The 17,150-nt window shown below is 36.8% G+C and overlaps 1 protein-coding gene across 10 annotated transcripts in view; it reads left to right on the top strand.

The window, feature by feature from the left end:
• The window catches only part of TIAM1 (T cell lymphoma invasion and metastasis 1), a 251,069-nt gene that overhangs the window by 92,185 nt on the left and 141,734 nt on the right, over positions 1 to 17,150 (top strand). For 6 of the 10 annotated variants that reach the window (XM_027875529.1, XM_027875525.1, XM_027875526.1 and 3 more), the window contains exon 2: positions 9,791 to 9,971. The gene's annotated coding sequence lies outside the window, so the exon portion shown is untranslated. Of the gene's footprint in view, positions 1 to 7,516; positions 7,671 to 7,762; positions 7,804 to 9,790; positions 9,972 to 16,598; positions 16,675 to 17,150 lie in introns of those variants that run through there. The other 4 variants (XM_027875527.1, XM_027875528.1, XM_027875531.1 and 1 more) reach the window with 3 other exon arrangements.

Here is a 17,150-nt window from a genome sequence, read left to right as displayed (position 1 = left end):
TACAAGGCATACAAAGTATACAGAGTATACAATGTATACAAGGCATACAAAGTATATAGAGTATACAATGTATACAAGGTATACAAAGTATACAGAGTATACAATATATACAAGGTATACAAAGTATACAGAGTATACAAAGAAAAAAGTCCCTATTTTCAAGGGGCAACTTATGTTTTAATGAGAGAGACAATGTGTATATGAAAAGTTACTGTAGAGGACAAGGCATCCTGCAGAAGTGAGTCTTGAAGAATCAAAGAGTTCTAGGGGCCACTGCCTCTTAAAGAGGGAGAACAGTCCAGGTACTGGGAATGTTTAAGACCAATGAATGTTTAAGACCAATGCCATTTCGAATTGAGACAGGTGATAGAAACCTGTGTATGGAACAACAAATAGGCCAGTGTGAATGGATTGTATAGTGGAACGGAGTGATGTGGAAGAAAGCTGGAAATAGTCAAGTTGTCAACAAGCATTTATCTACCAATTTTTCTATTTATTTTTTAAAAATCTATTTATCTTGCCTGCTATGTGCCAGGCACTTTGCTAAGAGTAGGATACAAAGAAAGGCAAAAAACAATCTTGGGGCCAAATTTTGATAAGCTTCAAATCCCAGATGAGAAGAGTTAATATTTGATACTAGAGATAGATGGTGAAGTGATTAGAGCACCAGGCCTGGAGTCAGGAAGACCTGAGTTCAAATCTAGCCTCAGACACTTACTAGTTGTGTGACCCTGGGCAAATCACTTAACCCTGTTTGCCTCAGTTTCTTCATCTGTAAAATGAGAAGGAAATGGCAAACCATGCCAGTATCTTTGCCAAGAAAACCCCAAATGAGATCACAAAAAGTTAGATACAACTGAACAACAATGAGAGATAATTGGGAGCCACTGGAATTTAGGATGAGGGTGGAGTGTGGAAATGGTCAGACCTGCACTTTGGCATCTCTGGGATATATACAACTTGGTCATAATGATTGATTTCTTGCATAAATTTTTCTAGTCTGTTTGATAGGCTTTATCCTTCCCTGGTTAAGGTACTAGGACTATATTTGCCTCAAAAGGAGTTTGGTTGAGTGGTTGCTAAATTTTGAGGATAATTTGTGTATTATTGGTATTAATTGTACTTTAATTAACTGTTCTTTAGGTGTTTTTTGTTCTCAGTTTTGTTAGCCTATAACTACATATTAGGTTGTGATAATTCTGTTTATTTATTTTCATTTTGTGATTTCACCTTGTTCATTTGCTGTTTTGTTGATTCAGTTTCTTTCCACTTTTTGATTAGGTTGATTAAAGGTGTTGGTTCAGTTTCCTTAGTCTTGCAATATTTATTTAGAGATATTTGTAGTCCTTTAGTTGACTTTTCATTCATCTTGCTTTGTGATTTTAGTATCTTACCTGTTGATTTAGCTTCTGGTGATTTAGATTTATAATTGAGTTTTTTCCTCTTGAGACCCTCAGTGGTTTTAATCTTTTTTTCCCTTATATTCTCCTGTCACTCATTTTCTGTCTCCTTCCCTTTTAATAGTGGGGCTAGACTTCAAAGTTCTCAGCCTCCTCCCACTTTGACTACTTTGCTATTTACTAGTCTTGGTCCCTGCCCCACCTTACTTTGGGAAGATGGCCTGGCTACAGCTACATGCCAATCTCCTTTCTTTCAGGCATGATGTAGCTCCACATGCTAGCCCACTGCCTTAGTTTTGCAGGGTTCTGCAAGGGTAAAGTGGGTGTTTTTGGCAGAAACAAGTGTTTCTGCCACCATATGGTTTCCTAATCTAGGGACTGCCCTAGGCATGTTCTCTTCCTCATAAACTTCCCCTCCCCCGACAGTTGGGCAGAGTTGATGACAGGGTCAGCCTGTGATAGCAGAGACTGCAGCAGCAAGAAAACTCCTGAATGGGTTTCAAAGCACAGGTTTATTATGCCCTGTCAGAGAATGGAAGATGGGTAGGTAGGGGTGGTGAGTTCCAGTCTTAAGGATTAATGTTTTCTACTCTTAATTCACAAGACAATTACTTTGTTGATATTTTGGGTTTTTTAGTTTTGTGGAAACAGCTGCAATTTATTTTATCTCTGTCACATAATCTCCTCTTTGGGTTTGTTTGGGTTTTTTGAAAGTTGATGGGGACTAGAGAAAATCTCTTATCCTTCATCTTGCTGGTCATGTGTCCTAGAAGTTCTAAAGTTCTATTTTTTACTTTTATTGTAATAGGTAATTATTCATTGGATTAATAATGATAACCCTTGATTAGATGTACATGGTAGAATATGTGATATTTAAGTATACTTTTGAAATTGAAATTAATAATATGCATATAGTTATTAATTTCTTTAATGAATACTTTATTTTAACTAATGATTAACATTTACAATAGAAGTATAAAAAGACTATGTAGTTAATTAATCTTGATAATTTTTCTTTCCTGATTTGGTATTTAACTGGAAAAATTATAAGACATATTAAGCAATTCATCAGATTGTCAGAAAAGTAATATAGTTAGTTAAAAACACATAGGGACAGCTAGGTGGCACAGTGGATAGAGCACTCACTGGCCCTGGATACAGGAGGACCTGAGTTCAAATCCTACCTTTGACTCATAACACTAGCTGTGTGACTCTGGGCAAGCCACTTAACCCCAATTGCCCCACACCCAAAAAAAAAAGAAAAAAGAAGAAAAACACATGGAAGTGTTAGAATTGAAATGACAGAAATGGAAAAGCTATATTAGAATTTTTAAAAAACCAAACAAAAAAGAAAGAAAACTGTATTGCCAAAGCAAGAAAGAACGTAAGTTGCTTTTAAAGATTAAGTAATTAGAGGCAGAAGTAAATAAGTTTTTAATTTAAAAAATATGCACTGAAATCATGATACAGTCTAATGGATTTATTAATTACCGAGGTTCTCCATCATGTTAGTCACCTCTCACTGGATGCTTTAACATCTCAAGTTTTGTTTTTGGTTTTGTTTTTTTTTTGTTTTTTAGAAAAATCTTAAATCACCTTCATTTTTTAGTATATCCCTACCCACTGAGTCATTCCTTTTAAGAAAGAATGGAAAAAAGAAATACAAAAAATGTATAAGGTTGCTCACCATATTCTAACTTAAACTTAAATGTAGCTGTAATTAGTTTCATGTGTGCCAGCTTGTTGACCTTATTTCTAAGACTCAGTAAAGTGTATGTAACTAGAGGTGACTTCTTTTCTACTTGTAATTACATGTAGTATGATTTCTGACTTTGACTTGTCCCTATGACCAAAGGTGAATCAAATGAAGACTGAAAAACTTAGTTCAAGTCATCAATTCTTAACTGTTATGTCAATAGACAGACTGGTGCTTCCTCTCTGTGTGATTTAGCTATGTGATTCAATTCAATTTTTCAGTGTGATTCAATTTGTCCCCTGTTGCAGAAATCTCTTCATGTTAAGAGGAAACTTGGAGATCTTTTCTAGAGTATTCTCTTTATGGTTTGCAGATAAATGTTGAGTAATGTGAATACAGATATTATATGACAGACTTAGAAGTTCCATGACAAAATAAAATTGCGAGGCAGCAATGAGGTAAACTATATAACAGAGGCATAGTAAAAGATGCTCTAAAACATCACCATTTGTGAGTGTATATTTATATACATATATATGAATATGTATGGTTCTCCTAATTAACCCACATTTTAGGTAAGTTACATATCCAGCGTTACATAAAAATTTCCAATGTTTATGGTAAGAAGAGAAGAAAAGAATGACAAATAGATACTTATTACTTTTCTAACCTGATCTTGTAATGCTCCATTAAGGCTTTTCCTCATGTTCTCCCAATAAATACCACACACACACACACACACACACACACAATTTTTTTTGTTGCTTAGAGGGGAGGGAACTTTTAAAGGAAAGGCATATGTACACATACATACATGTGCATGTATGTATATGCACATATACATATGTGTATAGTATATACATATACATATTGTGTATATGTGTATGTATGTTCTATCTGATAAATTCAGGTAGAGAGATACTTGTGCCTGTGGTATGAGAACTGCCTTGGCAGCTGGTACAGAAAGCCCATTTCAGAGAATGGGGCTTACTCTATCTACTTTTGGTTATTCTGACATTCTGACATTCTTCTTGGTTTTGACAGCTGCTGAACAATTCATTAGCTGATAGAAGTTTTTCTAAGGTTACTTTAAGACCTTAAATAAGGTAACAAGGCTGAGAGGAGAAGAATGGCTAATATAGGAAAAAAGGCAAAGAACTGAAGATTTAAAAAGATACCATAGAAAAATTACTCACTTCCTTTCAGGCCTCATATTTCCTGTAAGCATGAATCACATTAACTTGACTATCAAGAAACAGGTTTTCAGTAATACAAGAGTATGGATTTAATTAATGGTCTTGTTCATTACATTAAAATATTTTCTCCTGTCAGCAAGTGAACTCTTAGTAACATTCATTTTTCTTAGTGTTGTTGCTAAAATAATTTGTCTACTTGGTTCTAGTAATTTGTTTTAGTTCTGGCAGGTAGGCAGCAAAGTGAATAAAGAGTGCTAGGCCTGGAGACCTGAGTTCAAATTCAACCTCAAAAGTGTCTGAGTCATTTCTGTTTTTTCATCTGTCAAATGGAGGCAATAGTACCACCTACCTTGCAGGGTTGTTGGGAGGATCAAATAAGGTAATCATTGTAAAGCACTTAGCACGGTGCCCGACATGTTAAGTGCTATATAAATGTTAGCTGCTATTATTTATTATTTTAATTTTGTTATCATTAGGTAGTGTCAGAGAGCAGTTAAAGTGAGCAACATGCTGAAGCAGATCATGGATTTGTAGTTAACATTTTTATCTTAATTTGATATTAGCTCCTTTAAGTAGTTGGTCACAAGGTCCCTTCAGATTCTAGGATTCTGAATTTCTGAAAGTCCTACAAAGACTGATAGGTTGAAAGTCAGAAAAACTGGCTTTTTGTCTCTGTTCTGCCAGTGGCCGATTTTGTGGCTGGCACTAGAGGAGTTGGGGCTTCAGAGCCAGGCATGTGCTGCCTGGGTCAAGCAATGTGACAAAATGCCCCTTTTAATCAACTTTGTAATTCATTAAGGAGGGAGGACTCTCCTCCCTCTTTTCAGTTGATCTAGTCATAAAGTTTAGTCATAGATTATGATGTTTTAATATGATTTCAAATGTGATATTAAACTAGTTATAAAATTATAGCCTGGCCTTATGAGGTATAAAGGAGTCCCTTGAGAAAATCAGAAGGGAATAACTCTATTGTATGAACAAACACATTTACCACACTCCTGGGGCTTTAAATGACTATGTCCTGGGGAGTTCAAAGTAGTGAAGTCTCCTGAGCTCTTAGTAGAAAAGATCTCATGCTGGGGGGAATGGAAAGGATTTCTTCTTCCTCACCTCTATAAAGCATAGTATGTAGCAGCTGAGTACTAGATACCTTTCCTTCACTTGGAGGCTTAAATGATTTGACAGAACTCCTTCAAGGCACAGTTGAAGGAGCAGAGACAAACACCCCTGACCGACAGGGTTATATAGAAACTGTCAAGTAACTTGTATATGTTTATTTGTATGTTTATGTCCCCCATTAGATTGTGAGATCCTGGAGGGCAGAGACTGTCTTTTGCCTCTTTTTGTATCCCCGGAGCTTAGTACAGTACCTGGAACATAGTAGGCACTTAATAAATGTTGGTTGATTGACTAAAATAAGATAACAATTTTAGGGAACATGACCCACTGGGAGCAGCAAAGAGCTGTTTATGGAGTGGAGCAAAGCATGGAAACCCATTTTATCATCCCTAGCAGAGAGGCTGCACCCAAGGGGAACTGGAGGAGGACTCTGTGAAGAGAGAAATGACTTCTAGGACCTGTGTTACCTGGAGTTTCCTTAGTCACATGTATGGTTTTTGAAAAATCCAAGCTGATTCTTCCCATGGATTGTGGTATTTGTGGGAGAGTGCCCTAGGCTTATGAGGGAAATTTTTTTTTAGCTTGGAGTCTTACTATGTTACCATTGGGACCTTGTGAGTAATTGTGTTGGTATAGAACCAGGAATACCTAGAATTGGGTAGCAGTGAACTGGAGACAAAGTTAATGCCCATTGATTGGAAAATGACTGAAAAGACTATGGCATATGAATGTTAATAGAGCATTACTATATTAGTAAGAAATCAATATGAGAAATTCAGAGAAACATGGGGATATTTGTATGAATTGATGCAGAATGAAATGAGCAGAACCAAGGGAAGAAAATACACAATAATTACAACAACATAAATGGGGGGAAAGTCATTGAAAGGAAGTTGAATTTTGAATAATGGAAAAAAACAATGAAATTTTTGGAGGAGATCATGAAGTACACCTTTTTCCACATGAAAAAGAAAAGAGGGTAAAATTACTAGGATAGAATATTGTATTTGTATAAGTGTGTGTGTGTGTGTGTGTGTGTGTGTGTGTGTGTGTAATGAAATGTAATGTAATTGATCTCTTTGACAAACCTTCCCAAAGGAGAATGGCTAAAATGCAATCATAAAGTCTATGAGATTTTACAAGATGTGCCTTTGACCTAATCCCTTAAGGAAGTGTGAACAATCCTTGGAGAGAATTAAAGAAACCAACCTCATGGCAAAGAATTGGAAATCAAGGGGATACCTTTTAATTGGAGAATGCTGAACAAATTGTGGCATATGATTATGATGGAATACTATTGTTATATAAAGAAATGACGGAGACATGATTTTAGAAAAACCTGGGAGAGCTCATGTGAACTGACACAAAGTGAAGTGAACAGAACCAGAATATATTGAACACAATAACAGTAAGGTTGTAATGATGATCAACTGTGAAAGACTTAGCTGCTTTGATCAGTATAATGATCCAAAACAATTCCAAAATACTCTTGATGAAAAATGCCATCTACCTCCAAAGAGAGAACTGTTGAACTATGAGTGCAAACTGAAGTATAATTTTTTCAATTTTTTTCTTTTCTTTTTTTTTGTAATATGGGTAATATAGAAATATGTTACATGATTTCACATTTATAATTGATATATTACTTGCCTTCTCAATGGATGGAGAAGAGACCGGAAGAAGGGAGAGAATTTGGGACTAAATTTTTTAAATGAATGTATTTTTGTTTTTTAAAAAAAGAAAGCCAACCTTATTGGCTAAGCGAACAAATTATAAATAGTTAAGTCCTGGGGAATGTGTAGGGGAGGAGGGAGAGTTTTGACTCAGCAGCACTTTGTATAGGATACCTTTGCAGTAGGGGTTGGGAGGGGGGATTTGTCTCTGTATCCCATTGGCCATAGCATCAGACTGAAACATGGGAGATATCCCATCCAGCAATTTTAAATTTCATCATTTCAAGAGGGAATTCAAAGCACAGTTCATGGAACAGACACACATTCCAGATAGACACATATACCAAAAAGAAGTCCCTTGAAGGAGGAAGCAGCTTCAAGGAATGTGGCTCCTGGAGGCGGCAAATAAATGAGCTACCTTTGTGTTTCCAGAGAGCTAACCCCGGCAATTGAGGGTCAAGCTGTGGAGAGAAGCAGACCTTGGGAATCCAGCTGAGCAACCCATCCACAAGATTCACTGACTCTAATGGAAGCTGTGTGAGGACTTAAGAGAAAAAAGGACTTCCCAGACCTTGTATTACCAGAGGTTGTGATTTCCTGTGTGTCTATTATGTATGTCAACAAGTCAAGTCATTGATTAAGTGCCTGCTGTGTACCAAGCACTAAACATTGGAGATCAAAAACCACCCACTACTCTCAAAGGAGCTCATAGTCTTAACGTGAGAAACAAAACGCAACATGCAAACTACTGTGCATGATTGTGTGTGTGTGTGTGTGCGTGTGCGCGCGTGTGAAATAATCAAGGAGGGAAGTCATTAGAATTAAGGAGGACTGGAAAGGTTCCATTCAGAAGGTGACATTTAAGCTAAGACTTGAAGGAAGCTAGGTAAACAGGAAGGAGATAATGATGAGCAAGAGAAAAGTTCCAGGCATGTGGGAGTTGGGAGATAGAGAGTCTTTTGGGAGGAGCAGTAAGGAGGTCAGTGTCTCCAAATAAGAGAGTATGTGGAGGGGAGCAGCAGAATTGGGGATGGTTTGGAGTAGGGAGAGACTTGAGGCTGGCAGAACTACCAACAGGCTGTTGCAATGTACAGGTGAGGTGATGAGGGCCTACACTAGATTGATGGCAGTCTCAGGAGAGAAGGGGGCATATTCTAGAGATATTGCAAAGGTGATATTGACAGACCTTAGCAACAGCTTGGATTGGGTACAGGGGGAGGCAGGTGTGAGAGACAGTGAGGAGTTGAGGATGACAGCTAAGTTACAAGCCTGAGGATGGTGTTGCCCTCAATGGTAGGAAGTGGGGGTTGGTTTAGGGGAAATGTTGAGTTTAAGAAGTCTACTGGACATCTAGTTTGAGATGTCTGAAAGGCAATTGGAGATGGGAGATCGGAGATCAGCAGAGGGTCATTAGGGCAGGATAGGTAGATCTGAGAATTAAATTCATTGTAGCTGATGGGGAGGGAAGCATTAGAGAGAGTGTGAAAATAAGTGAGATTGGGGATGATAGAGGACGTCATCTGTTGGAGAGGATGAGATGATCCAGCAGAGAGGGGGTGATATGCGTTGTCATATAAGATTGTTGTATCAGTGTTTTTGCTTAGTTAACATTTCTGTCACAAGGGGGAGGGTTCAATCTAGAAGGAGGTGGGAAATTACTGTGATATAAAAACAAAAGGCATCAATTAAATGTATTTAAAGAAAAAAATACAATGTAAGTAATTAAGAGATTAAGACATGTTTTTGAAGAAAAATAAAAATAAAGGAAGTGTAAGGCAAATTCAGTAGAATGGAAGGGAAAATTGATTTTTATAGTGACTTAGGGAATAAAACTTCAGAATTACAAGGGACCTCTTGAAGATCAACTTGTCTGATCCACCTCTTGCATCCCCTCATTTTTCTTTTCCTCAATAGTTATTAGCAAGGTCCCTCCCACATAGCACCCAGCAAGAATGCCACAGGTGTATTACTGCCTTGGCTGCAGGACCATGACTTTTTTATTTTGAGAGCTGGAGAAAAAACTGATCTGCTTAGAAAGAGGGAGAGAAGGGGAATCTCTGGAGAGGAGGTGAGGATTTGATGGTTTAGGGGCTTCTGTAGGAGAAGTGAAGTGCTTGTATGTTCCCTTGTGTTCCCAGGAGCTCAGAACCTGGCCCTCCCTATCCAAGTGTTCAAACACATTAAATGTTCATACTGTCTCTGACTTAAGACTTAAGGAAGCAGTGTAAAAAAGCTCAGAGTGTATTCAGTAGTACTCTATAATCATTATGCCCTATCTTATCCTTGTAGATGTGGCCATCTTTTTTTTTTTAATAAAGTTATAAGTAATTTTAAGCATTTGAATTATATCTTGCATTGTGTAAATGTAGTGGGCAGGCTACTGAAAAACCTGTGTTTAAATCTGCCAGACTGAGACTCTGGATCAGTCACTTTATCTCTCTGAGCCTCAGTTGCCTCAATAAAATAGGGCTAATAATAGCACCGTGTGATTATCAGATAAGAAAATATATAAAAAGTACTTTGTAAACCTTAAAATACTATATAAATTTAAGTTCATCACATGAAGTAAAAGGGTTTTTTTGTTTGTTTTTATTTTTGTTGTGTGCCGGTAGTAGGGAGTGTAAGGTAAGAAAATGTTTTTGGTAGGAAATGCCTTTTTAACATATTTTTTACTTAAACTTTTGTATCTCCTTTCCCTCCCTCCAGGTTTTTGGGATACACTCATAGGCTCTGATGAAACCTTAGTGGAGTACCAAGTGGCTGGTGCAAAAAGACTCTCAAGTTGTAGTTGCTGTTCATTTTGATAACATTTGCAGTTTTATACATCTAAATGCCAGAGTTCTCTTGGGGAGAATTGTGCTCGACACCATTATTGCCTTTTGAGAAGGTAGGTTATGTGTATATGAAGATCCTTCATGTGTGTGACTAGTAATAAATTTTGTTGTTGGGGAAAAATGTGTGGCTCTCAGAGAATTTTGGAGAAATGACAAATCAGTTATTGGCTCTTTAACAATCCTAAACTGATAGTTTTCTAACAGAGTTACTAATAAATTCTCTTTTCTTCCTTGGCTGAATTGCTTGTACAGTCTTTTAGAGATATCTTCTGTTTTATTATATTTATATTAGATTACATTAAAAACATAGCTTAAAATCTCTTTTTAAAGTACTTTGTTTTAGTAAGTCTTGGAAGATAAAAAAAATCTCAGTTAAAAAATAATCCTTATAAATTCAAATTTCTAAGGTTGTTGTTTCCAAACCTTTTCAAAGACTCTGACTCCACCCCTTCCACCTTCCTTCTCAGCAAAAGAACTCCCTTCATTTCTCACTGAGAAACCATTTGCTATAAAGTCCCTCTTCTCTTGTATTTTATATCTCAAAACTCCTTGACATCCTCCTCCTCCATTCTTTTCTCCTTATTCCATCAGTATTCATTAGGGATATTGGTCTGCAGTTTCTGTATTTTGACTATTATTGGTTTGTATTCAGACAACATCAGTTCTTTCTCTGGAGGCAGACAGCATTTTTCATCATAAGTCCTTTGGGATTGTCTTAGATTATTGTACTGCTGAAAATAGTTAAGTCATTCACAGTTTTTCATTGTAAAATATTGCTGTTACTATGTACAATGTTCTTATGGTTCTGCTCACTTCATTTTATATCAATTCACTTAAGTCTTTCCAGGTTTTTCTGAAATCATCCCATTCATCATTTCTTATAGCAAAATAATATTCTATTACAATCATATACCATAACTTTTTCAGGTATTCCCTAATCGATGGGCATCCCCTCAATTTCCAATTCTTAGTCACCACAAAAAAACCTGCTATAAATAGTTTTGTATAAATAGATTCCCCCCCCCCTTTTTTAAAAATCTCTTTGGAATGCAAACCTAGTAGTGGTATTGTTAGACCAAAGAGTATACACAGTTTGATAACCCTTTCCAGAGTGCTCTCCAGGATGGTTATATTAGTTCACAACTCCACTAGCAGTGTATTAGCACCCCAGTTTTAATCTTTACTTTTCAAGTTTATTTCTTACAAACATCTTTTTATTGTATTCTACATTCTGCTATCCCCTGAATTTTGAGTGAATTCATTCCATCCACTTTCACAGTTATGATCATTTCCCTCCATAGTATTATTTTGTATTTTTCAATTCTCTTTGACTTCTCCTCTACCTTTATAAAGATTAAGACAGTAGTGAAAGAGGAGTGCCCTGAGCACTGGTGCTTTGAGTTTGATGTAGTCTGCTTCTGTTCCTGTGCCCTGTTTTCTTTCCCTCTCCTAGATCTAAATCATAGGTTCTTGTCCTTTTTTTTCCTTTCTTCATCATACACTCTCCTTAGGTAGAGTCTGTTCTGCTTAGGATTAATCCCTTAATTTTTCCTTCCTTTTATACCCACTTTTTCCTTCTCTTTTTTTCTTTCTTGTTTCCTTTTTGAGTGAAACGCATTTCTCTATTCAGTTGTGTTGTGTATTCTTCCCTCCTTTGACTAGTTCAGATAAAAGTGAGGTTCAAGTGTTAACAGTTTCATCCACTTCATCTTTGTTTGAATTAACTTTTAATTGCATATCACTGTTATGTGAGATAATTTTTTACCTTTCCTTTCTCTCTTTTCCCTCACCTCCCAGTATATTCCTTTTTACCTCGCTCCCTTTTTTTTTTTGTAAGATTATCAAAACCATTCCCAGGGCCTCTGTCATATTAGCTTCCCTCTATAATTGCTGATAATGTTAGGTTTCTTAGGGTACACATGTATCATATCCCCTAGTAGGATGTAAACAGTTTATCCTCATTTAGTCTCTTATGATTGCTTGCCCTTATTTACCTTTTTATGTTTCACTTGATTTATGTGTGTGCATTTCAGACTTTTTATATAGCTTTGGTCTTTTCATCTGGAAGTTGTCTTATTTCCTTAAAGGCCTAATTTTTTTCCCTGTAGGATTTTACTCAGTTGTACTGGGTTATTCTTGGTTATAAGGTCATATCTTTTGCTTTCTTCATTCCAAGTTCTTTGTTTCTTTGTAGTGGTGGCTATTAAATCTTGTGTGATCTTGATTATCTTGTCTTGGTACTTGAATTCTTTGTTTCGGGTTGTTTGCAGTATTTTTTCTTTAAATTAGAAGCCTTGGATTGTAGCTATAATTTTTATTTGGGATTTTCTTTCTGTAAGCAATAAGTAGATTCTTTCTATCCTTAGTTTGCTCTCTGGTTCCAAAAGATCTGGGCAGTTTTATGATTTCTTGAAATTTGATGTCTAGTTACTTTGTTTTGTCATGTTTTTCAGGTGGTACAATCATTATTAAAATATCTCTTCTCAAATCTGTCTTTCAAATCAGTTGTTTTTGCTATGAGATACCTTGTATTTTCTACTATTTTTTTAGGTCTTTTGACTTTTTAAAAATATTTCCTTTTGTCTCATGGAGTCATTAACTTCTACTTGGTAAATTCTAATTTTTAGAGATGGATACTTGGGTAATATTTTTGTACCTCTTGTTCCAAGTTGTTAATTCTATTTCCATTTCTTTCTTCCATAACTCTTACGTCTTTTCAAAAAAATTTTTTTTGTTTTACTCTAAGACTTTCATTTAATTTATAAAATATTTTTAAACTCATAAATTAAAAAGAAAAAAAACTCTTGCTTTATTTCTTTTCTTTAGATTTTTATGACACTGTTCTGTCCTTTGTCTGCCATATTCTGATTACTTCATCTCAATACCCTTTGCTGGATCTTCATCCAGGTCATGTCTATGATCTGTGGATGTCCCCCAAAGCCTACTTCTCTTGTCCCTCTATACTGTTTCACTTAATAATCTCAGCAGTTCCCATAGAATCCCATCGATTCAAACTAGATGTCTCATAGCTCTGGGACAGCTAGGTGGTACAGTGGATAGAACACTGAACCTGGAGTCCAGAAGATCTGTGTTTAAATTCAAAATCAGATACTTCCTAGCTTTGTGACCCTGGGCAAGTTACTTAATCTGTTTGCCTCAGCTTCCTCAACTGTAAAATGGGAATAATAACTTTATCTACTTTGCAGGGTTGTTGTGAGGATCAAATGAAATAATATTTTATATGTTTAATAGGAATGTATATATAGAGCCTATATCAGATTGCATGCCATTTTGGGGAGGGAGGTGAGGAGGGAGGGGGAGAAAATTTAGAACTAAAAAGCTTATGGAAGTGAATGTTGAAAACTAAAAATAAATTAAGAAAAATGAAATAATGTTTTAAAACACTTATCACAGTATCAATTAGCTATATAAATGCTTATTCCCTTCACTTTCTCTTCATAGACATCTTTGGACCATGTCCAAAACTAAACTTAATTACCTTTTCCCCCAAACCCTGCTGTCCTCTGATATTCCCTGTTACTGTCAAAGACATTATTATGTTTCCAGTCACCCAGGCTCAACCAAAGTGTTATCTTCAACTCCTCATTCTTTGTTGCTCCCCATATCCATTCACTTGCCAGGTCCTTTCATTTCTACCGTCACATCTCTCATCTGTACCCCCTTCTTTCCTCTCATACTACCAATGCCCTAGTACAGATCCTTTTCTTCTCACACCTTGATAACTGCAGTAGCTTCTGACTGGTCTCCTTTTCTCAAGTGTCTCCCTGCTTTAGTCCATCTTATAGTCGGCTCTCAGTACAGGTTTGACCACATCAGGATCCTATTTAGTCGATTCAAGATCCTCTTTCAGGATCAATACAAGATCCCTCTCTGGCATTTGAAGCCCTTCATAACCTAGCCCCTTCTTATTTTTCTGATCTTCTTACACCTTACTTCCTTCCACATACTCTGATCTAGTAACACAGGCCGCCTTGCTGTTCTTCCCACCAGACATTCCATCTCCCAGTGCTGGACATTTTTATTTGCTGTTTCCCATGCCTGGAACTTTTCTCTTCCTCATCTTTACCTCCTTCTTTGTTTACCTAGCTTTCTTCAAGTCTCAGCTAAGGTCTTACATGAAGCCTGCATGAAGCCTTCCCCAGTTCTTCTTAATTCTATTGCCTTCCTTCTGTGATTATCACCAATGTATCGTGTGTGTGTGTGTGTGTGTGTGTGTGTGTGTGTGTGTGTGTATAATATTGTTTGTACATAGTTGTTTACATTTTAACTTCTTACTAGTCCCTGCTCCTTGAGACCAGGGACTGATTTTTACCTTTCTTCATGTCCGTAGTGCTCAGTTTGCATGGTGCCTGCCACAATAGTAGGCACTTAATAAATGCTTATTGACTTGCTCAGAGGCAGCTAGTGGCTCAATGGAAAGAACACTGGGCCTGAAGTCCAGAAGACCACAGTTCAAATCCACTTACTAGTTATGTGACCTTGGGCAAATCATTTTGTATATCTACTTACTTTCCCTAGCAGTAGAATAGGGATAATAATAGCAACTAACTCACAGGGTAGTTGTGAGGATCAAAGGCGATAATACTTGTAAAGCATTTCAAGTGCCTGGCACATCCTAGGTGCTTAATAAACACTTGTTCCCTCTCTCCCTCCCTTCTTTCCTTCCTTCCTTCCTTCCCTTTCTAATTGTATTTTTTCCCAAGCTATATTTTTCTTATAGATGTTTTTGAATTGTTCTCTTTTTCCGGGTTTCTGTCCCTATTGCTGTAATAGCCTTTTATGGTGAGTTTCCTTTTTTGTTTGCTCATTCTTATCATCTAATCACTTACTTTGCACTTTATACCAGGGCCAAGCTTTGCACAGTTCTGATGCAAATGCCTGGACTGTACTTGTATCCTCTCGAGAACTGCAGCTGCTTTCTTGGGCTGTTGTGTTTTGTGTTATTAATCTCAAGAGCAACTCAAGCTGGGAATTAGCAAGCTTATTTGCTACTAGTGTGGTCTAATTGCTGCCTGCCTAGGTCTGAGCTCTAAGAGTTCCTGACCTGGGTTTGGTTCTAAGCAACAACTTTTGGCTTGCTTCTGGTTGGATTTCCAGTAGACTATTCCTAGACTTAAGCATTTTCAGTCAACTAGAAAGCTCTACATTTTCAGAGTGACAGAATTACATGTTCATCTTTGGTCTGCAATTCCTTCCCTGGTTATTCAGCTATAGGCTTCACACTATGTTGGGGGCCAGAACTGAGACCCTGCAATACTCCCAGTGTCAGACACACACCACTACTGTTTGCTTCTGAACTTGTTCCTCACTCAGTGTACAGCATAGGTTGGACAATCCTCCTTTCCCAGCACCCCTGCCCTTTTCCTCTGAAGCACAAGTAATCTGTTAGCCATTCTAGGTCTGTGACCCAGAACCAGGTAGCCAGTGACAGAGCTGCCAGTTGGCACCTGTTCTTGTTCTCAGCACAAGATCTTACCCCTTTGTGTCAGTCTGGGACCTTTTCTTGCCCTGGTATATGCTGAATTTGGGCACCTTCCTACTTAGATTGGGTCCCCAGTGTTGGAGAGCTTTCAAGATTTTTGTGGAGTAATTGTGGGGGAGAGCTAAGCTGTACTTTCTCCTACTACTCTGCAATCTTGCCTGGTCCCTGTACTACCTTTGGTTTCCAGTGTTCCTATCTCCTCTGCCAGATTCCCTCTGCAATCAATCTCTTACCTAATCTTCAATTTTTTTCTCTTTACTAACTCCTTCCCTGCTTCTTATAAACATGATTAGGTCTCTTATCAGCCTTTAAAAATATCTTCACTTAACCCTATCTTTCCTTCAGTCCATTATCCCTTTTCAACCAACTTCCTAGAAAAAACATCTATACTGTTGCCTCCATTTCCTCTATCCCCTTCTCCACCCCAGCTCACTTCTCAACCCTTTGCAGTTTGGCTTCCAAACTTATTATTTGGGTGAAACAGCTCTTTCCAAAATTAGCAATGACTTCTTAATTGTCATGTCCAGTAGGTGTTCCTGAATTCTCATTTTTTTCTTGGCTTTTCTGTAATATTTGGCACTGTTAATCATCCTCATCTCTTGGAAGAAGTGTCTCTCTTATTGTAGTTCCTTATTGTATTTCGTTATTTGATCATTATTTGGTCAGATGGGAGATTCAGAGTTTTGCTGGAATAGTTGTGGTCCTGAATTGCCTTTCTCTGTTCAAGGAGTAATCTTGCCTGAAAGACTCCTTTTATTTATTTTTTGAATCATCTTATTTAACCTCTTGTTTGGGGCATTTTGAATCTGACATTAAAAACCGTTCATCAATTTGTAAAATTTAGCAATAACTTCCAGAACTTGGTCTCCATTTAATCTTAGCTCCCCCCTTTTTTTGGCTGTCTCTAAGCTCAGCCTCCTGTGGGGAAAGAACAGGTTTGTAACCACGGCCTCCCACCAGAATCTAATTTTAAATTCGCAATCTGTCTTGTGATTTTCCCTTCAAATTTAACTTGGAAGTAAATACATTCCATTCGTTTTCCTGCATTCTAAAAGATATTTTCAAGCTACAAAAGAGTAATCATTTTGTTTATTTTTCATGCATTTTGTAATACTTTATTGACTTAGAGATAATTGTATTATAATTTTTCCCTTTATGAATATCTTATATCTGTCAGTTATTAGAAGATCCCTGTGAAATATAGAAGATTCTTATTTGAACACTATCAACTATAGAGCTGAATTCCATATGAGGTATATCCATTTTATATTTTATTTAAGGGGGTTGAATTAATCCTAAAAACCTTGTTTGTAGGCAGTCTTTATTATGAAGCATTCCTACATTTATGGACCTTAAAGACAGCAATAAAAAAATCCCAGTATATTTCAGTAGTGAATAACAGTCTTGCCTTCCTTTTATAGATAAGAAAATTTTAAGAAAGAGCATTTAATTCCATTGGTATAGAAGAAATTAATGAGGGAACAAAATATAGGTTCTGTTTTTTCAGAACACAGTCTTCTGTTAATGTTTTTATCTAGTCTCTCATAGAATAATATAATTATCTTAACCACACGCTGATTCACCTGATTTTGAAAAAGTCCATTTTTGAATTTAGATACATTCCTGTCTCCAAATTTGATTTTTACTTCAGTCTAAGGAATACCGAAGAATTCCACTTTAGGTTTAATATCCAAGATAGTGAATGGTGTTTTTGATGTTTTAGCAGTTT

The sequence above is a fragment of the Vombatus ursinus genome, unplaced genomic scaffold, assembly GCF_900497805.2.
Source record: "Vombatus ursinus unplaced genomic scaffold, bare-nosed wombat genome assembly UNPS02014809.1, whole genome shotgun sequence".
Lineage (NCBI taxonomy): Eukaryota > Metazoa > Chordata > Mammalia > Diprotodontia > Vombatidae > Vombatus > Vombatus ursinus.
The sequence above is the reverse complement of the archived record's forward strand: the minus strand, read 5'-3'. Positions and strand labels throughout refer to the sequence as shown.